This window comes from Dipodomys merriami, unplaced genomic scaffold (genome assembly GCF_024711535.1).
Source record: "Dipodomys merriami isolate MVZ:Mamm:240054 unplaced genomic scaffold, mDipMer1.0.p SCAF_10, whole genome shotgun sequence".
In the NCBI taxonomy this organism is placed as follows: Eukaryota; Metazoa; Chordata; class Mammalia; order Rodentia; family Heteromyidae; genus Dipodomys; species Dipodomys merriami.
The window spans coordinates 6,312,407-6,335,671 of NW_027202271.1; the positions used below are offsets into that span (position 1 = coordinate 6,312,407).

Below are 23,265 nucleotides of genomic sequence, written 5' to 3' on the forward strand. Positions count from 1 at the left end.
GAGGGGATGCATCGGGTTGGGATAGATGGGGAACGATGGAAGGGGCAACACTGATCAAGATGCATTATACACTTATTGAGCCAACAATAAAATCAAATGAAAAATTGAGAAGTATCTTGCGACAAATGAAATGGAACATATTATATCAAACTTCTGGGATGATGCCAAAGCAGTTCTAAAAGGGAAGTTTATAGTAATACATATCTACATGAAGAAAAAAGAGACACCTCAAATAAATAAGTTACCTTTACACCAACAAAGTGGGAAAGAAAATAAAAGAAGGCCACAGTTTATAGAAGGAAAGAAATAAAAGGATTGGAACAGAAATAAACAAAATAAAGATTCAATAAGTCAACAGAAAGATTAACGAAATGCAATTGTTTGGTCCTTTTTCATGCCAGTACTGGGGCCTGAACTCAGACCTTTGTGCTCCTAGCTTATTTTCTTCATGACTGGCATTCTTCCTCTTGATTTATACCTCTAATTTTGTTTTTGGCTGGTTAATTTGTCTGCCTGGGCTGAATTTGAACTGTGATCCTCAAATCACAGCCTCTTCAGTAGCTAGAACTACAGGTTTTTGTCGCCAGTATCTGATACTGAATTTATTTTTTTTGAAAAATAACCAAAACTTCATAACCTTAGCTACACTGAGAAACAGTTCAAATAAATAAGAAATGAAAGAGAAGACATTACAATACCACAGAAATATAAAAGACAATTTGAGACTGTGTATGAATAATTGTATACTAACAATATGAATAATCTAAAAGAATAGGATACATTCCTAGAGACATAAAGCCTTTGAAGAATGAGTCACAAAGAAATGAACACCCTGATCTGATTAACTAAGAGCAAGAAAATTAAAATAGTAATCAAAATCTCTCATTTAAAAAAGCCCAGGTACTGATGGCATTACTGGTGAATTCTACTATCTAGTATCTAGTATCAATCATTCTCAAACTCTTTCAAACAATTCAAGAGGAGAAAACTTCTAAATGCATGTTATGAGGCCAATATTGCTATGATAGACAGGCAAATAAAGGATACTACAAGAAAATTCCAGTTTAATAATCCTGGTTGAAATAGATACACAGCTGGTAGCTCATATGGGTCATCCTAGCTACTCAGGGGGCTGAGATCTGAGGAGCATGGTTCAAGACAGCCCCAGAAGTAAAGTCCATGAGACTTATATCTCCAGTTAACCAACAAGAAGCTGGGAAGTGGAGCTGGGGCTCAAGTGGTAGAGTACTAGCCTTGAGAAAAAAATCTCAGGAAGAGCACTCAGGCCCAAGCCTCAGGACTGGCACACACACACACACACACACACACACACACACACACACACACACACACACACACACACACACACACACTAGTGGGTATACAAATCCTCAACAAAGTCCCAACAAGCTGAATTCAACAACACAGGGAAAAGATTAAACATTATAACCAAGAAACTGCTATGAAAGCTTGTTTTAATATATGCAAATTAATGAACTCTGTTAACATAAAGAAGAAAAATACTATGTGGTTATATAAGTAGATGCAGAAAAAGATGATTTGGAAAAAAAAGTTCCCATCTTTGCAGGTGATGAAAAACTTTACAAACTATACAGAGGGAATGCATTCAACACCCAAAAGGCCATATGCCACAGTGCCCAGCTCCCTTTACATGCACAGTGAACCCTTGAAAGCTTGTCCTCTAAGATACAAATGAACAATCCTTCCTTCCTTCCCTGCTTTTTCCTTCCTTCCTTCCTTCCTTCTTTCCTTCCTTCCTTCCTTCCTTTCCTGATTTTTTTCTCTTTTTCTTTTCTTTCCTTCCTTCCTTCCTTTCCTGCTTTTTTCTTTTTCTTTTCCTTCCTTCCTTCCTTCCTTCCTTCCTTCCTTCCTTCCTTCCTTCCTTCCTTCCTTCCTTTCTTTTCCTTCCTTCCTTCCTTCCTTCCTTCCTTCCTTCCTTCCTTCCTTCCTTCCTTCCTTCCTTCCTTCCTTCCTTCCCTGCTTTTTTCCTTCCTTTTTCCCTTCCTTCCATTTTTATCTTTCTTTCTCCATTTACTTGTTATTTATTATTTATTCACTTGCTTAGTACTGGTACTTAGGGCCTTGTGCTCTCAATTGGCCTTTTCCCTCTCAAGGCTGGTGCTCTCTCACTTAAACTCTACCTCCAGTTCCATCTTTTTTATGGTTAATTGGAGATAAAATCTCCCAGACTTTCCTACCCAGACTGGCTCTGAAGCACAGTCATCAGATCTCAGCCTTCTGAGAAGCTAGGGTTACAGGCATGAGCCACCAGTGCTCGGCTCATCTGTTTCTTTAGCTTGTATTTATGTTTAAAAAAATTTAGAGCTGGAATTTACCTTAGCAGCCAAGTACATTCATTGTATACAAGAGACCCTGCATTTAGTCTCCAGTAACCTGCCACCAATACATACGTACAAAATTAAAATCTCCTTTTATTTAAAATTATTTTCTCATAAAAACTATCAAAATGCATACCAAACCTCAATATAACAATAACCCAGAATGAATAATTATCAAAGTTTGGTGTTCATTTCTGCCAGTTTTTTCAGTTTCTTTCCTTATGCTGTTGTATTTTCACACAAATAATAGACATGTTACACAGCCCTATGTAAGAACTGCTAAAATTATTGACATTTCCATTTATAAGTACAGCATGATCTTTCCATTTTGAAGAGACAAAGATGATCTTCATCCTTGGAGATGGTCAACTTAAATAATTCTGAAAGTATTATTATAGTATCATATGTAGTTCTTAGACTATTTTTCATTTCCAAATAAATCATCACCTTAGAAATCTTCTGTCCCTATGCTTATTAAAGCCTATATTGAATCAGTTTTTGTTTCCATGTTCAAATCACAAGAAAATAATAGAAGTTCTAGTGCTGAATATCATTTGTGAACCACCCGCTTTTTCTTCTGAATGACTAACACGAGAGGAGAAAGTTTTAAATAGCTGTGGCTTACCACAGGAAGTGTAAGGAATAAAATAATTACGTAAAACTGTATGCCTATGTTATAAAAGGAAAAACTAACAAAAAAAGAAAGCCAGTGAGGCTTAATATTTTGACTTGCACATCCTGTGAGTTTCTTCTAGTTACTTAGTTTACATAATTTAAAAATGTGTTTCAATTTTGTTAGCCTATTATTTCATTTAATTGTAGAAATTATCAGATTGTTATGCTACAGAACCGAATGGATAAACAAAAATTCAACCACAAATGTCAATACCCAGGAATAGACACTCACTGTCAATGCTATAGAGATAGATATGAATAATACTATCTTTATACTTTAAAATGACATTATGGGCTGGGGACCATTGGCTCCCACCTGTCATCCTAGCTACTCAGAAGGCTAAGATTTGAAGACCTCAATTTAAATCCAACTTGGACAGGAAAGTCTGTGAGACACTTATCTCCAATAAAGCCACCAAAAAAGCCAGAAGTTGAGGTATAGCTCAACTCAAAGCTGGTAGAGCTCCAGCCTTGGGTGAAGAATCTAAGGTTCTGAGTTCAAGTCCACGCACAGAAAAAAAAATCAAATTATGTGGAATTTTACACATATTATCTGTTACAATTTGGATCTTTGGTATCTTCTAAAGTCTTATGGCAAATGATAGTCTCTAATCAGTGACACTATCAGGAGGTGGCATCTTTAAGGGGAGGGGGTAGGGGAAGGACCTGAGGTCCCAGGGACATGACCTTGAAAGGGATGTTGTGACCCAGGCCCCTTTTCTCTCTGCTTCCTAGTCACCATGAGGACAGCAGTTTCCTCTGCCACAGGCTATAACAGACCTAGACAACAGTACCAAGCAGCCAGGGTCCAAAACCTCTAAATCCATGAGCCAAAGAAATCCTTTCTCCTTCCCAGTTAATTTTACCAGGTATTTTATTACAGGGATGGAAAGCTTAGATACTACTCAAACTTACACTCAAACTTAGTTCATACTGGCTGTTTGTAACTTTCTGGGTATTAGGATGGTTCCTTCCTTCCTTCCTTCCTTCCTTCCTTCCTTCCTTCCTTCCTTCCTTCCTTTTCTTTTTCCTTCCTTCCTTCCTTTCTTCTTTTCTTTTTCTTTCCCCCTTCACTCCCTCCCTCCACCCCTCCAATCCTTCATTCCTTCCTCCCTTCTTTTCTTTTTGCTAACATTGTCATACATATATTGTTTGCTATTGAATCTTCAATTCCCAAACAGAGTTGGCTGCATTTTAATACCAGTTATTTTTTAATGCAAGGAGAAAAGGAAAGAAAGGATATTATTCTCTTATGTATCACATGTATTGTAAATACCCCTTCTTTCTTTTTCCTTTGTCAATGAAGTTTTAGTGCATTTTATGTACAGATTTTTTAAACTTATTTTTGCATACTAGAATTTGAACCCAAAGCCCTGAATTTACTAGGCAGGTGCTCTATCATATGAACCACACCTCTAGCCCTGTTTTGCTTTTGTTATTTTTCATATAGGACTTTATGATTTTGCCCTAAGAAGCCTTGGAATGAGATCCTCTTTTCTCTCTCTACCTCTGATAGCTAGAATTATGAGGATAGATAGCATGCCCTGTTTGTTTTTCAAGATCCCTTCTAGTTAACTTATTTTGCCTTGGCTAGTCTCAAACTTAGATCTTTCCATTGCCCTCTGAGGTAGCTGGGAAAGGTTTTAAATGTTTTGAAGCCAATTAAGTGTAGTAATCTATAGATTAGCTTTTATTTTTATGTCTTTTATTGTAAAAATACTATACAGAGGAGTTACAGTTACATGAGTAAGGTAATGAGTACATTTCCTATCGAACATTGTTACCTCCTCCTTTGTTTTTCCCCTACCATCCCTTCCCTCACTTCCCCAACTCCTCCTGCCCCACCCCCAGTTGTAAAGTTCGTTTTCAAACATAGTGTCTTGTATATCTCATTGTTACAATGGGTCAACCTGTATCCTTATTTAAGCATTTTGTTATTTCCCTTCCCCTCCCAAATTAGAAAATGTATATACAAGATGCAGGGCACTGGGATCAAATACAGTGAAAACAGGGGTTATACCCTGGGGGAAGATCATACCAAAGAAACAAAAAAAATCACATACTATATTATAAGTACATTAAAAAGAACAGCAAGCAAGAAAAAAAATCTCTTGTGTCCCTATCTTGGGGCTCATTTCACTTAGCATCAGCTTATATGGTCATGTGTACATAGCTTTTGACTTTTTTTTTTTTGGGTCTGGTCGTGGGCCTGAACTCTGGGCTTGGGCGCTGTCCCTCAGCTCTTCAGCTCAAGGCTAGCGCTCTACCACTTGAGCCACAGGGCCACTTCCGGCTTTTTTCTTTTTGCTTATGTGGTGCTGAGGAATTGAACCCAGGGCCTCATGCACGCAAGGCAAGCGTTCTACCACTGAGTCAACTTCCCAGCCCGCTTTTGACTTTTCCTGCTTGTCCTAGACATATACTAGTTACTGCAAGTAAGGGAAACCATGGGACCTGTGTTTCTTTGGGCCTGGCTTACTTCCCCTAATATAATTTTTTCCAAGTCTTTCCATTTCCTAACAAATGGGGGGAATGTCATTCTTTCTGATGGAGGCATAGCAATCTATGGATCAAGAAAATGTGATATAGGTACATATATACAATAGATTAGCTTTTAAATTTGTATGTTAAGATGCCAGGTGTTGTGTGGCATGTCTGTAATTCCAGTCCTAGCTACTCAGAAAGTAGAGGCAGAAGACTATGTTGCCTCTCCTAACACAGTTATTAAGACTCTTTCTTGAAAACAACAGACAGAAGGACTGGGGTGTGATTCAAATGGTAGAACACTTGCCTAGGAAGCACATGGCCCTTAGTTCAATTCCCACTATATATTATACTCATACATGCACACACCACACACACATCACAGACACACACATGCATATGCACACATGTTTGCACTTGTGTATATATATGAAAATTTTACTTCAGATCTATGATTTCTGTTTTGTGGACTAATTCCAGCCATTATTGAATCTTTTTGTTTTATCCTATAGTTGATGTTTACTATTAAATATTATAAACAGGGCTGGGAAGGTGGCTCAGTGGTAAAGCGCTTGCCTTGCATGCCTGAGGCCCTGGGTTCGATTCCTCAGCACCACATAACAAAAAGAAAAAAAGCCGGAAGTGGCGCTGTGGCTCAAGTGGTAGAGCGCTAGCCTTGAGCTGAAGAGCTGAGGAACAGTGCCCAGGCCCAGAGTTCAAGCCCCACGACTGGACCAAAAAAATAAAAATAAATATTATAAACAAATCTTCTCTGGCTTCCTTTTTATTTTCAAATTTTTTCTGACCTTTTCTTACAAAGTTGCTCCTCTTGATGGATAAATAGCATGCTTTTGTGTACTCATGATAATGAAATCATTGATATGGTGATGAAAATTGAGTGAAACTTCTAAGTTAATTTGGGATGAATTAGGATATTTGTGGTTAACTACAAATTAAGAGATATTTTTTGGCTTAGAATCATGAAATATCCATCTATTCAAATCTGATAATCCATTTCAATAATTTTAAAAGTATTGTCAGTGTATGGATGGGTATGGATATGTTTATTTCTGCTCAGGTTTCTTGTTAGGAATTTTTTGGGTTTTATACTTTTTGTATTTATTATTTTACTGTTGCTTGTATAAATACTTGTTTTATATAATATTTATGATTTTCTGAGCTGTACTAATTCTAAACTTTTTTTGGGGGGGGGTGGGACATCATTGAAGCCTAAACTCTGGGCCTGGGTGCTGTACCTCAGCTCTTCAGCTCAAGGCTAGCGCTCTACCACTTGAGCCACTTCCAGCTTGCTTTTCCTGCTTATGTGGTGCTGAGAAATAGAACCCAGGGCCTCGTGAAAGTAAGGCAAGCACTCTATCATTGAGACACCTTCCCAGCCCTAATTCTAAACTGTTAAAATTTACTCTCTACAGTTTTCTAGACTCCCAAAAATGCCAGTTGCAAACAATGAAGCTCTTGCAAGTAGTTGCTTTTGACTACTGATCTTATATCTACCCAATCCAGGATTTTCAGAGCTCTTTGTAGCTGGGCATACAGGGCTCACACCTATAATCCTAGCTGCTCAAGAGGCTGAGATGCTAGATTCAAAGCAATCCTGGGCTGAAAAGTCCAAGAGACTCTAATCTCAAATTAACCACCAAAAAGCCAGAAGTGGAGGTGTGGCTCAAGTGGTAGAGCACCAGCTTTGTGCAGAAAAGCCAAGGGATAGTGCACAGGCCTGAGTTTAAGCCCTAGTACACAGACACACAGACATACACACACACACTTTGATTCTTTAGTTCTTTATACACATATGTGTATTCCTAAAAGGCAAATTCTGAGAGATGCTGAGTTCTTGTAGAGCAGATCCCATACTTATTTCTCTTTAACCCCTAGGAAAAAGAGATTTACAATAACATATATTTCATCAATTAGCTTATTTACATGAATTTGGCCACTTCTAAGCTCTTCCCATTCATTATGATACTTTCTAATGGTCTATCTTTCTAATTCAAAATTTAGTTTTCTTAAAAAGTATTTACGGATATGCTTCTTAATTATAAGAATGAAAAGTCTCAATACTGATAAATGATTCTAATGTCTAATTCTTACTGAAATATAAATAATTTATATTTTATTAAAATAGAAAATTCTCACCAGGCACCAGTGGGTCACACCTATAATCCTAGCTACTCATAAGGCTGAGATCTGAGGATTGCAATTCAAAGCCAGCCCAGGCAGGAAAGTCCTTGAGACTCTTATCTCCAGTAACTAGAAAAACCAGAAGTGGCACTATGGCTCAAGTGGTAGAGCACTAGCTTTGAGCTGAAGAGCTGAGGGACAGCACCCAGGCCCAGAGTTCAACCCCATGACTCACAACAGCAACAAAAATCTCATTAGTTTATAGGAATAGGAATTAATACCAAAAAAAAGAGATCTATCAAATGACTAATCAGAGAAGTACACTGTATTCACATGAATTACAAATACTTTTCCAGGTGCTGGTGACTCATGCCTATAACCATAGCTACTCAGGAGGCTGAGGTCTGAGGATTATGGTTCAAAAAGCCAGCCCAGGTAGGAAAGACTGTGAGACTCTTATCTCCAGAAACTTGCCAAAAGTCAGAAGTAGACATGTGGCTCAAGTGGTAGAGTGCTAACCTCGAGTGAAAAAACTCAGGGACACACACACACACACACACACACACACACACACACACACACACACACACCATATATCCAATACTGACATTGAGTAGGTAGTTTTATATATTTGTCAAGTTTAGCATAGTTGTAGAAGTTCAGTTTGTCTTGTGAATATGCTAGTGTCAAGCCCAATAATCATGTATACATAGATTTAGACATTGTGCTAGATATCTTATCCATGCTGATTTTTATTATTGTTTGTAATTTCATCAGAGGATGTTGATGAATAATATTGAAGTTTTTCAGTATATTTTGACTGTCATCATTAGATTCACTTTTTTTAGATTCACTTTTGTGTAGGTGACTTCAAAGGATTCACAATCTTTTTCAAAAATTTTGTCTGAGACTGAGACTTAAACTCAGTATTTGACACTTTCACCTGGATTTACAGAATTTACAATCTTGTAGATAGAGGGTAATCTCCAAGTCTGTTTTAGAAAATTGTGGTACAGATGACAATTGTGGTTAGAATATTATTCTGTGACCTCTCTTATGACACCCTTAATCTCAGATAGGGTATTTGTTGGGCTTGATTTAATCTGAAGATCTGTCTGTTACTGGAACTCAGATGCAAATGATATTTTAGTATTATTACTTATTTCTGTAAAGAACTGATTAATAATAGATCTCTCCTCTCCTCAGCCCTCTCTTCTCATTTTCTCCACTCTCCCCTTCTTTTTCCTCTTTCCCTTCCCCTCTTCTTCCTTGTGCCAGTACTAGGGACTGAACCCAGGGCCTAGGCACTATTCTTTTGCTCTTTCATGCAAAGCTGATGCTGAGCCACATCTCTACTCCAGGCTTTTTGCTGGTTCATTGTAAATAAGCGTCTCACAGACTTTCCTGCCCAAGATGGCTTTAAATCATGATTCTCAGATCTCAGCCCTTGAGTAGCTAGGATTACAGGTGTGAGCCATTCATGCCTAGATCACAATCTCTTTTTTTCATTTGCTTTATGAATCATAGTTTTCAAGGTGCTTTGGCTGAGAATTCTAAAATGAAAGATTAAAAAAAATCCTTGTCTAGGTGGAAATCATGGATGAGGCTCTTCCCTCAAACTCTTGCTTCCATTTAGAACTCACAATGAAGTAATGAAAAAATGTGGATTCAAGTATTCACACAGCAACATCACATTGCTTGTTTAGTTAAGGGACTGCCGCAAATCTATAAAAGCTGTGAAATTGCTGGACTTGAAGTACTCCGGATAGAAAAATATCAAACATGTTCAGCCATGTGGGTCCTTACCATAGGCATTATATATACCTTGAGCATTATATATACCATGGGTATTATATATACCATGGGCATTATATATACCATGGGCATTACATATACCCTGGGTATTATATATACCATGGGTATTATATATACCCTGCATATTATATATACCATGGGTATTATATATACCCTGGGTATTTTTTATTGGTGTGAAACACCTTTGTGAATTATGTATTATGTTATGAGAACATGGTGGCTAGCATGTTCTGCTAGACACTACAGAATAAGGAATGAGATTGATAAATGTTTTTTTCTTCCTTCCTTCCTTTTTTTGTGCCCATCCTGGAATTTGAACTCAGATCCTGGGTATTGTCCCTGAGGGTTTTTTTTGTTGTTGTTTTTTTAAGCTAGAGATCATAGTCTTCTAGACTTTCCTCCCTTGGCTGGCTTTGAACCTCAATCCTCATATCTCAGTCTCTTGAAGAGCTAGGATTACAGGTGTGGGCCACCAGCAACTTGTTTTTCTGTTTTTAAGTTAAGGTCTCACTATGTAGCTTAGACTGACCTTGAACTTAGAATATTCTTGTCTCAGTTCTCTGAGTGTTAGGATCGCAAGCCATGTGGCACCACTGTCAGTGGAACTGATAATCTTTTCTTTTTATGTGCTGATACTGGGTTTTGAATTCTGGGCCTTTGTATTGTTGCTTAAATTTAGCTCAAGGCTGGTGCTCTAGCACTTAAGCCACATCTCCAAAGTGAGGCATATTTGCTGGTTAACTACAGGCAAGAGTCTCACAGATGTTCTGTCCAGGCAGCTTTGAACCTCAGTCCTCAGATATCAGCAGCCTCTTGGATAGTTAGGATTACAAGCATAAGTCACCCGATCCCAGTCTCATCAGCTTCCTAAAGTTAGGTTTTATTTTTACCACTGCATTTTATATATGTATTGGTTATATACATATTAGTTATATCCGTACTGGTTATTGATCCAGTAGGAAAGGTATGCTCGATTTATATATTTGCTGGCTGGTATCTCCATTTCCCTCAGAGCTGTGCTATGCAGGAAGCAGAGAGAGATTTCAAGAGTCATGAATGTTTTTCACCAGAAGAGAGTAGTTCCTTGTCCCGCCCCTACCTGAAAATGTTTCCTCATTTCACAAGATGCACTTAACTCTGTTTTGCTTCCTTTGTTGAGACATCAAAGATCCCCATCAGGCTCGCAGGGCAGTTCTACTTCTATGTGAAACAAGGAAGGGAAACTTCTACTTTCCATTTAGATTTATGGCATTACTTTCTTTTTAAAAAAAATATGCCTTGAACTCAGGGCCTGGATGGTGTCCCTGAGCTTTTTGTGTTCAAGGCTTTTAGTGCTCTACCACTTGAGCTATGGCTCCACTTCCAGCTGTTTCTTTTGGTGCTTGATTGGAGATAAGAATCTCACATACTTTTTTGCCTGAGATGCTTGCCTATCTTTGAACCACTATTCTCAGATCTCAGCCTCCTGAGTAGCTAGGATTACAGGCATGACCCACTGGCACCATGTTGCTAGGAGCTTTTAATATTCTGGTTCTGAAAAATGAGCCTGCATTCCAAAGATTATTGGACTCATTGTTAGAGGAGGCAAAAGACTTACAAGCAATAATCACCCACCTCTTGCCCCTGCCCTGAGTACTACTTCGGCTCAGGAAACTGGGTTTTAGCTCTGCCAGTTGGTCATTATTTCAACCAAACTGTAGAAATTAAATCTTCCTAAAGTAAAAATTGGATGTGGTCATATAAAAACAAATTTATGTTCTGGCTATATCATCAACATTTGGAAAAACTGAGGAAGTGTGAACATCAACTTTGTAATTACTAAATTATCTTACCAGTAGCTAAAATGATTCATTTCCCAAAGCTACGCATTCACTAAATTTTATTTTATTATATATTTTATCATATATTATATATTGTGATATATAATATATATTTTAGTATATATATACATGATATATACGTATCATTTTTATTATCTTTAAGAATTTGTACAAAGGGATTTCAATTCTACATGTCAGCTTATGTCACTCAGTTTTATTGAGTATTTGCATAGATTAAGGTCCTTGGCTAACCCCTTGGCAGATAGAGGAAAGAAAGAATCTGGTGTCAAGGAACTTATAGTCCAATCAAAGAAGAAAAGGAAAGAAAAAGTTGGCTTCTGCCTGGAGGTCACAAGAATACATTGGAGGCACAGGAACAAAGCATCCCAGAGACCATACAATGATATTTGGAGAAACAACAGATCATGTCAGAGCCGGGTGTTGGTGGCTCACACCTGTAATCCTAGCTACTCAGTAGGCTAAGATCTGAGGATCGCAGTTGGGAGCCAGCCTGAGCAATAAAGTCCATGAGACTTGTATCTCCAATAAAGTCCATGAGACTTGTATCTCCAATTAAATACACACACACACACACACACACACACACACACACACACACACACACACACACACACACACACACACACACACAGAGCCAGTACAGCAGCTGTGGCTCAAAGTGGTAGAGCACTAGCCTGCCTTGAGCACAAAAGCTCAGAGACAGAGCCCAGGTCCTGAGGTTAAGCCCTAGGACCAGCACACATGCACACACAAGCACACACACACAAGCACACACACACACACCCATACACACACAAGAATTCATGTCAAGTACAGTGAAGGGTGTCTAATCTATACAGTCTCCTGGCTAGATGTGGGCAATCAAATATGAGTTATGTTTTATAATATCCTGAAGCTGTTGAATATTGAGATTAAAATTAAGTTGTCAAGTTTCCGAATAGTTTTTCATTTATTTATTTGTTTGTTTGTTTATTCTGCCCTGGCTGGCTTTGAACCTTGAGCCTCGTATCTCAACCTCCCAAGTAACTCAGATACTCCTAAGAGTATTTTCCTTTGGTCTCACTGTGTGTGAATCCTGGCTCTTTAGGTTGGTTGTTCATGAGTCAAAGAATTCTGACATGGTTTTTTCCAAGCCAAGGTCCAACAGTGGCTGCAGGTGTGATTTGACTCACCAGACCTGCTATGTGTGATGGACATTTCTTTTACCTTGTTGTTACAATAATGATTTTATATGACCCAGTTCCTTCTACTGAAGGTCATCTCTAAATTATAGATTTATAGGTTTGAATCCTATCTCTACCACTTAGATTACTACAATCCTCCTAGAAATTTGGATTCATAGCTGTCTTTTAAGGTTGTTGAAGCTTACGTAAATGATAATCATGTATCACTTAACAACAGAGATTCTAAGAAACTGGTCATAGGTGATTTCACCAGTGAGTGAACATCAGAAAGTTGTAGATTAATATATTCACACAAATTTAGATGGTATAATATACCACAGCCCTATCTCTCTAAGTATATATTCTATGTCATAGTACTGCATACTGTAGGTGTTTTTATTCAATAGTCAGAATTTGTGAATCCAAAGATAGAAAATGAATACCAGCCTGACATTGGTGGTTCTACCCTGTAATCCCAGCTATTCAGGAGACTAAGATACAGTATTAGTATGCTGGTTTGAAGCCAGCCCTGGCAGACAAATCCAAGAGATTTTTTATCTCCAGTTAAGCAGAAAAAATAAAAATAAAAAACAAAAAGCAAAAGTATAGTGTGCCTCAAGTTAGTAGAGTACCAGATTCGAGCACAAAAAGCATAAATGCTTGAATTGAAGACAATCATACTTTGAAGCCCAGTCTGGTTTTAAACTCATGATTCCCCTGCCTTAGCCTCATTAAGTTTTTTTCTTTTGTTGTTATTATAAAAGTGATATACAGAAGTGTATATACAATATGCAGGGCACTGACATCAAATGCAGTGAAAACAGGAGTTATACCGTGAGGGAAGAACATACAAAGAAACAAACATGGTACATTATAAATACCTTAGAAACAATATCAAGAAAGAAAAAAAGTATTTGTGTCCCTATGTTGGGGTTCATTTCACTAAACATCATCTTATACGGTCATATGTACATAGCTTTTTACCTTTTCTACTTGTCCTACACATGTACTAGTTATTGCAAGTAAGGGAAACCATGAGACCTATGTTTCTTTGGGGGTGACTTACTTCACTTAATATAATTTTTTCCAAGTCTTTCCATTTCCTAACAAATGGGGAAATGTCATTCTTTCTAATGGAGGCATAGAATTCTATTGTGAATATATATGTATATTTATTATGTATACATATATATATTATATTTTCTTGATCCATTCATCTACTGAGGGGCATCTGGGTTGGTTCTATATCTTAGCTATGATAAATAACGCTGCAATAAACATAGTTGTGCTGGTAGCTTTAGTATGGCCTTGTTTGTGATTATTTGGGTAAATGCCCAAAAGTGGGATTGCTGGGTCATAGAAGAGCTCTATGTGGAGTCTTTTGAGGAACCTCCATACTGCTTTCCAAAGTGGTTGGACAAGTTTACACTCCCACCAACAATGCAGTAGGGTTCTCTTCCAGCATCTGTTGTTATTAGAGTTCTTGATTATAGCCATTCTAACTGGGGTCAGGTGGAATCTCAATGTTGTTTTGACTACAGTTCTCTAATTTGGGAAGGGGAATGGAAAAAAATGCTTAAATAGGGATACAGGCTGACCCATTGTAACAATGAGATGTACAAGACACCATGTTGAAAACAAACTTTACAATTTTGGTGGGGGAGGGCGGTGGGGGGAGTAGGTGTGGAGGTAAGAGGGAAGGGATTGTAGGGGGAAAACAAAGGAGGAGGCAACACTGCTGGATAGGAAATGTACTCATTACCTTTCTGAAATAACTGTAACCCCTCTATACAGTATTTTTACAATCACAAAACGTACAAAAAAGTGATGTACAGAGGGGTTACAGTTACATAAGTCAGGTAGAGTACATTTCTTTTTGGATGATGTCACTCCTTCCTTTGCTCTCTCCCAGTTTTTCCCTCCCATCCCCACCCACAAGTTGTATAGTTCATTTTCAACATAGTGTCCAGTGAATATCATTGCTGCATTTGTTCACACTTTGTCCTTCCATTTCTGTGTGTCTCATTGCACTCCTAAAGACAGATAAACGAACAATCAGAACAAAAAAGAAAGAAGCTGGCTCCAGTGGCTCGTGCCTGTAAGACTAGCTACTCAGGAGGCTGAGATCTGAGGATAGAGGTTTAAAGCTAGCCCAGGCAGGAAAGACTGTGAAACTCTTATCTCCAATTAACCACCAGAAAACTGGAAGTGGCGCTGTGGCTCAAGTGTTAGAGCTCTAGTCTTGAGATGAAGAGCTCAGGGACAGCTCCCCAGGCTCAGAGTTCAAGCTCCACAACCAACAACAACAAAAAAAAAAGAAAGAAAGGAAGGAAGGAAGGAAGGAAGGAAGGAAGGAAGAAAGAAAGAAAGAAAGAAAGAAAGAAAGAAAGAAAGAAAGAAAGAAAGAAAGAAAGAAAGAAAGAAAGGAAAACAAAAACAGCATACAAGAAAAAGAAAACCCAAAACTATGATTCTCCCAATCTCTGCCTCTTGACTCTACTGAGGAATATATAGGTATGAGCCACTGATGCCCAGATTAACGAACACATATTCACTCATCACCATTTTAAGCAAAACTCTGCAGGAGCATCTCTGTTATTCCTTGGGTAGAAGTCAAAGTCTCTCACATGATGTACATGAACCTTCCTGATATGACCTTGGCCGGTGTTTCCAGCTTCCTCTCCCATCTGTCAAGCAATCAGCCACTGGACCTGCCTTCCACACTGAAGGCTTTGTTCTGGCAGCTAGTTAGGCTGCTGTTGGCATTCAGCCCTCAGCTGCCGTCCCTCTGCAGTACTGCCTGTATTTAATGACTGATCCCAATGGAGTTTTAGTCTGGTCCCATCACTGATACTCAGATCAGCCCTGAAGGGCCAGATCTGGTGAAAGCCCAGAGTGTGTGGTAGGGTGAATGGAGACCTCTCATGAGGCCTACATCATTACCAGCCCCTCTCTTCTGCTTTATTTTTTTATATTTGTCATATTTCCAGGTACGGATGGCTCCTGCCTGCAGTTCTAGCTACTAGGAGGCTGAGATTTGAGGATCACAGTTCAAAGCCAGCCTGGGAATTGACCCACAGACAGCTGGAAATGAAACTGTGGTTCAAGTGGTAAAAGGCTAGCGTTGAGCAAAAAAGCAAAAAAGCTCAGGGACAGTGCCCAGATCCTGAGTTCAAGCCCAAAGATCAGTACACACACACACACACACACACAAACACACACAAACACACACATACACACAAACACACACACACACACACACACACACACACACACACACACACAAAGAGTATATAAGGAAACAAAAATGACAAAGTGCAAGCTTAACAAAACTTGTGCACACAAATCGAATTGGCTTCCAAGAGAATTCAACTTGCAGTCATTGTCTTGTTTGTATTCCTGATTTTAGTTGTATGAAATACTGTTGTGTTTCTAGAATACCTGTGTTATTCTTTCTCACCTTTCAGCCTACACCAGAAGCATTAGTAAGAAGAAATCTTTCATTTTACTTTCCTATGTCTTTAATGTATTCTCATAGGAACCTGTACTAATGACATTATACTCATTACTTAGAACTGTAACATCCCTACATGGAAAACTGATGATTTTTGTCTTATAGGTACATGAATATAACAAGTTTTCAATAAACAAATTCCACAATCTTCCTTTCTCCCTCTCTCCCTTCCTCCCTCCCTCCCTCCCTCCCTCCCTTCCTTCTTTCCTTCCTTCCTTCCTTCCTTCCTTCCTTCCTTCCTTCCTTCCTTCTTTCCTTCCCTCCCTCCTTCCTTCCTTCCTTCCTTCCTTTCCTTCCTGTGCCTGTGCTGGTACTGAGATTTGAACTCAGAGACTCACACTCTTGCTTGGCTTTTCCTCTCAAGGTTGGTACTCTACCACTTGAGCCACAGCTCCACTTCTGGAATTTTACTAGTTAATTAGAAATAAAAAAATCTCATGGACTTTTCTGCCTGGGCTGGGTTGGAATCTTGCTCTTCAGATCTCAGTCTCCTGAGTAGCTAGGATTAAAGTCACGAATCACCATCCTGGCTGATAAATACATTTTCCAACAGTTAGTAGCCATTTGAATTTTTTTTGGTAGGATTGTTGTACATACTTGGGGTAAAAATTAATTTGGGGGGAAGGTGACATGACAATATGAAAATAATTGTATGAAGCAAGAAGTAGATTCAGGAAGCTCTTCCTAAGGTTATTGAAGAAAAATCATTCTGTATTAGTATCCAGAAATAGCTGAAGATTTACCTCACTTCTAAAACACTAATCCAAAAACAAAAAAGAGAAAACTAACTTTTTAGGGTGTTGGAGTCATGGCTCAGTTGGTAAAGCGCTAACCAACGCACTAAGGCATCAGGTACCAAGCTCAAGTCTCACATTGGTTTGCTTTCTGGGTGTGGTACACAGATCTTCAGGGCTCACCTCTGAATTACTCTCAGAAAGGCAATCCTGTTACCCAATCCATGGGTATGTAAGTCCTTCCTGCTCTTGACCTTACTCGTAAACACTTCCCCTATGAAGTATTTGCCTCTGTTCATCCCTTTTTCTCTTCTCACTCCCTTGCTATACCTTCTGAGCCTCCTCTTCCATTCCTGGGCCTTCTTTCTTCCATCTTTTCTTTTCTAATTTTTATTTTTTGTTGTTAATGTAAAGATGATCATTTCTATGCACAATGATTCCATCAATATGCTGAACTTTTCAAGCAGTCTTAGGAGATCTTCCCTTTTCCCTAGTTACAGCAATTGCTCTTATTTTATGTTATGTTATTTGTTTATTGGCAGGGGTTGAACTCTTGGCCTGAGCTCTGTCCCTGAGCTTTTGTGCTTAAGGCAAGTGCTCTACCACTTGAGCCACAGCTCCACTTTTGGGTTTTTGTGATTAATTGGAGATAAGAATCTCATGGACTTTCCTACCCAGACTGGCTTTGAACTGTGATCCTCACATTTCAGCCTCCTGAGTAGCTAGGACTTCATGTGCGAGCCACTGTGCCCAGTCATTCTCTATTTTTAGTGCTGATCCTGGGGCTTGAAATCAAGTCCCGGACATTATCCCTAAGTTTTGTTTTGGCTCAAGGCTAGCGCTCTACCACTTGTGCCACACCTCTACTTTTGGTGTTTTGGTGGTTCATTGGAAATAAGTGTCTCATAGACTTTCCTATCTTCTGGCTTCAAACTGGGATCCTCAGATGTCAGCCTCCAGAGTAGCTAGGATTCCAGTCATGATTCACTGGTGCCTGGCTTGTGTTACAGTCTTTTGTACTTGTTCACATTTCTGTCTCAGTAGGCAGTGAGCTACTTCAGGGTAGAGATTGGGCTCATTAAACCTTCAATGCACCCAATAAAACTCACTCACAGTGGGTACACATAATTGTTAGCCTAATAACTAAATATCCTGGAAGAAATTGTATCCATAGAGTAAGTTTGTCTTGCATGCAATCTAAAGAAGTACTCTATGCTAATTAGAAATTAAACATTTAAATGCTCTAGAAAGATGTATGCTTCTAATAAGAAAATGAATTAATATCATCCACTTACAGTAGCAGAAAATGTATTTGAATATTTTAGAAATTCAGCACCTGTAGAAAAAAATGATTGATATACGCTTTGCTTTTGAAAATAAGCATGTGTGCAGCTTATTTTATAGCTACATTTTGTAGAGATAAAACAGTATGTTGCAAAAATATAACTTAAGGGGCTGGGAAGTGGCTCAGTGGTAGAGTGCTTGCCTTGCATGCCTGAGGCCTGGGTTCGATTCCTCAGTACCACATAAGCAAAAAGAAAGAACCTGGAAGTGGAGCTGTGGCTCAAGTGGTAGAACGCTAGCCTTGAGCTGAAGAGCTGAGGGACAGCGCCCAGGCCTACAGTTCAGGCCCCACAACCGGACCCAATATATATATCACTTAAGCTGGGCACTGGTGGCTCATGTTTGTAATCATAGCTACTCAGGAGTCTGAGATCTGAAGATTGCAGTTCAAAGCCAGACCAAGCAAAGAAGTCCATGAGATTCTTATTTCTAATTAACCATTGAAAAGGCAGAAGTAGAGCCATGACTCAAGTGGTAGAGTGCTAGCCTTGAGCAAAAGAACCTCAGAGACAGCATATAGGTCCCTGAGTTCAAGCCCTAGGACTGGCACACACACACACACAACGATATTTAATTTAACTATTGATTTGCAAAACAATATTTCTCCTAGAAAGAAACTTCACATTAGTTTTCTCCATAACTGAATACAATAAAAAGATTTATCATTTTATTCCTATTATTTTGCTAGTAAAGATTAAATACTATTCCTAATAATTCAATTTTAACTTAATCCTTGGTCAGCAACATGAAAGTAATGATCTATTCTGGATGAACTAGACAGACATTGAATTCGTTTTACCATTTATCTATTTCTCTCAAACACTCTTAAAATTCTTATGTACTTTACAATTTTTTAAAAATCAGAACATAATATTGACAGATAATCTTAAGAGACTAGTTTCTCAAGGAAAACAACCATGAAGACCTCAGGCATACTTACTCTGCTCTTGTAGTTTCAGGGTAGTTCATATTGGACTTTAATGAAAGATTGTTTCAGCTGATATGAGAATATCATACTTCAAGTGCAGCTGTAGTTTTTCCTTCTAGGTCAGAAATCAGAAAAAAGTCACCTGCAGTATATATAAGGCATAGATAATAAAGAGCGATTAGATAGTCTCTCTCTGGTTTAATGAAATTCACCTGAGAACAACACAGTGATTAAAAAACTGGACTGAGTGTCTGAGTGCTGCATCTGACAGTACAGTTCTGCTTCTTCGTGAGGACTGAGGGGAGACCATTTAACTCCTCAGATTTCCATTTCTAATCATTAATTTATTCATCCAGATAATTATTGATCCAGGAACTAGTTCATACAAGTAATATTCCATTCAGATAACTACATATCCAAATAATATGCAAAGAATGGCCTTTGATGTCAGAAACCATCTGGAGAATGTCTAGAAAATCAAACTCAAGGTATCACCATAGAATTTCCAGTTGTCAGTAAAGGTGTGTGTGTGTCTGTGTGTGTGCATGTGTATGTGTATGTGTATGTGTGTGTATGTGTGTGTGTGTGTTTTAACCAATCAGTGTATATTACTTTTTCTTTAGTTGATCCTGGGGCTTGAACTCTGGGTCTGGGCACTGTCCCTGAGCTTTTCAGCTCTAGGCGAGCACTCTACCACTTGAGCCACAGTGCCACTTCCAGTTTTCTGGTGGTTAATTGGAGATAAGAGTCTCACAGACTTTCCTGCCTGGGCTGGCTTTGAACAGTGATCCTCAGATCTCAGCTAGGATTACAGGCATGAGCCACCAGCTCCTGGCCAGGCTATATTACTTGGTCGATGTTTGTAGGGCTATGCTAACCTTTGCATTATAGCCTATCTCCAATGAGTGCACTAGAATTCAGTGTGAATTTTCCTGCTAGCTTGTGTTACATAAAATGTTTTGCCTGTGTTTATTAGTGTGGTATGATGTTAAAGTCATATTCTTTTTTTAAAAACTTTTTTAATTGTTAAAGTTATGTACAGAGGGGTTATAATTACATACTCAAAGTAATAAGTACAGTTCTTGTCAAACTTGTTACCCTTTCCCTCATTTTTCTTCTATTTTCCCTCCTACCCTCCCCACCTGAGTTTTCTACTTTGAAATGGTGTATTTTGGTATCATTTTCATCTGTCTTTGCATTAAAATTTTGTTTTTGTTATTTGCTTTGCTAGGGCTGGGAATACTTAGAAAATATGGGAAAACATAAGAACCATATAATGACTCCTAATTCTATCATGCAACGAGCATCATTTTACATGTGCAGTGATATTACTTATCTACTTGGATCTACTTTTAACAGTTTTAAGTATGTGCTTTTTGTTGTTTTAAGAAAAAAACCTGTGAGGTCCAGAGAGACAAAGGACAAGTGCTTTTTCTTATATGTGGAAGCTAAGAATCATTTATACATGTACAAATAAGCACACGTGGGGTTGTATGAAAGTATGCATAAGTGTATTAACCTAAGTGTGGTATTTGCAGGGGGAAATTCAAACAGTGTCATTCCTTAGAGAAACAAACTCACAGTCCAACAAAATGAACACCAGAAAGCTGACACCTGAAGAGTGTAGCAGGGGAGGCCAAGGCGAGAAGGGTAGGTGAAGAAAGGAATTGGTGAGAATGCAGTCATAATATTCAATGCATATCCTATAAAACTAGGTAAACTGCGGGGAGGGGTTGGGTTGGGAGAGATGGGGGAGAAGGATGGAAAGTGTGACATCAATCAAGATGCACTGTACTTATAAATTGACAGGTTGAATGGCATTCTCTTTTACAACTACTAAAGAGAATAAAAATATAATGAAGAATCTTGGGAATCTTATGACATGCTTTTTATCTCATACATTGTGAACAATATACTATTGCCTCATTATAAATTCTCACATGTATTTCAAAGAGTTCTTCATTAATTCTATGACATTTTCACTAAAAGTTCGTTCTTTTATTTATTATAGGAAGCATTAGTGACACTGAACATGCAATAATTTCTGTTTTGAAGTAAATTAGAAACACAGAATTGTACTCATTTTTTTTATGGTACTGGAGTTTGAACAACTCAGGGCCTTGTATTTGATAGGCAGATGCTTTACCACTTGAGCTATGTCCCCCCAAAGAGAAATACAGAATATGCTTTGCACTAGTGGCTCAAGCCTGTAATCCTGGGATCTCAGGAAGGTTAGATCTGAGGATTAGAGTTCAAAGCCAGCTCAATCAAACAAATCCTTGAGACGTTCTCTAAAGAGCCAGTCTAGGGAGAAAAAGCCAAGAGAGAGCATAAGGCCAGAGTTCAAATCCTAGTACTAGCATTAAAAAAAGAAAGAAAGAAAAGGAAAGAAATACCAAATACAAATAATAATTTAATAAACACCTACCAAAAAAAAAAACAAGGGAAAATGTAGTCTCCAATAAATCTTTCTAGATTTATTTCTTGGTAGATACTAATTGGAGATTAAAGTCTCATGGATTTTTCTGCCTGGGTTGACTTTGAACCATGATCCTCAGATCTCAGCCTCCTGAGTAGCTAGGATTAGCATGAGCCACCAATATCTAGCAAGATTAAATAATCTTTAATATACATTTCCTTGTTAGTATATTTTAACTTTTTGGTCCACCTGGAGTTTGTTTTGGTGTTTTCTATAACTAGTTGTATTGGTCTTAAAGGTTATTTTCCCCCTAGAAATGTATGTCAATGCTCTAGAAAAAAATTATTATCCACTTCAACACTGCTTCAATCTTGAATTTGTGCCCATGACTACTTATTAAGTAACTAGCTAATAAATATTGGGATTTTTAGCAAATCAATTTTTGTTTTTAATTTTTGGTGCCAGTATGGAGTTTAACCTCAGGGCCTGAGCACTGCCCCTTAGCTTTTCTTCTCAACGCAGGTGCCCTACCACTTGCGCCACAGCTCCACTTTGGTTTTTGTTTTTCGGTCCTGCCCAGGATGGCTTCAAATTTCAACCCGCTGATCTCATGGATTTCAGGCACGAGCAACCAACTAGAACCCAGTTCAATTAATTATTTTTATTTTATTTTTTTGGGCAGTCTTGGGACTTGAACTCAGGGCCTGGACACTTTTTCTGAGATTCTTTTGCTCAAGGCTAGTACTCTACCACTTGAGCCACAATGCCACTTCTGGCTTTTTCTGTTTATGTGGTACTGAGGAAATGAATCCAGGGCTTCATTGCATGCTAGGTAAGCACTCTACCACTCAGCCACATCCCCAGCCCAACTAATTATTTTTTAAAAGTTTAGTGACTACTTTTAGTTCCCACTGCAGTTATTCAAGGGAGAATGGTTCCAGTCCCACATTAATACAATCTGCTGATACAGAATTCACAATAAATAAGCAATAGACAGATGCATAAATTGAGGAAATTAAGAGAAACACTTGTACTTAGAACTTTAGAAGGGAAGCAGGTTGCAATTTCTTCCAGACTGTAACCCAGTAGACTAGGAAGGGGAAAAACTAGAACAGAGTAACAGGAATGGAGGCATGAAGGGGGAAGTGTTAGGAATATTTAAGTATTTGATTTAGAAGAAACAAATCCATAGACTACACAGGAAAGGCTACAATATAAGTCATAAAGTTGAGATTTTTTCCTCATTATGGAAAATTATACACAGAGAAGAATATAATGGATCATTGAGATTCTTCACTTATGATCAACAGTTAGCAGTTCAACTCTTACTATTCCATTCATCCCCCATGCCCTTTGTGCCAATACTAGGATGTGAACTCTGGGTTTTCACTTGGCTGGTTTTCTACCACTTGAGCCACACCTCCAGTCTGGCATTTTGCTGATTAATTGGGGATAGAGTCCTTTGGACTTTCTTGCGTGGACTTGCTTTGAATCAATCCTCCAGGTCTCAACCTCCTGAATAGCTAGTAGTTTTACAAGGTGTGAGACTCACTGTGACAATTCTACACGTGTATAAAATGTACACCAATGAAACTAGCCCCTCTAGCACACTTACCCCTCCTCCTGCAAAAACAGTGGCAATAGATTTCTTACTTACATTTTCATCTATGCGAATAAATGTAGACCACATTCATCCTCATTCACTTTCCTTGTAAACCTTCCCCCAACAGAGTAGTTTTCTTATTTCAGGATTATCATCAAAATGAGGTTGTGTGTGTGTGTGTGTGTGTGTGTGTGTGTACCTAAAATTGAGAATATCTAATTTCCATTCTAATTCCTTTCCTTT

General features: G+C 38.4%; 1 long non-coding RNA gene across 1 annotated transcript in view; it reads right to left on the reverse strand.

Moving 5' to 3' along the window:
- The window catches only part of LOC138839318 (uncharacterized), an 80,688-nt gene that overhangs the window by 55,570 nt on the left and 1,853 nt on the right, over window positions 1-23,265 (reverse strand). Inside the window, exon 2 of the long non-coding RNA XR_011375942.1 lies at window positions 19,013-19,142. This is a non-coding gene — a long non-coding RNA (uncharacterized lncRNA). The remainder of the gene's footprint in view (window positions 1-19,012; window positions 19,143-23,265) is intronic.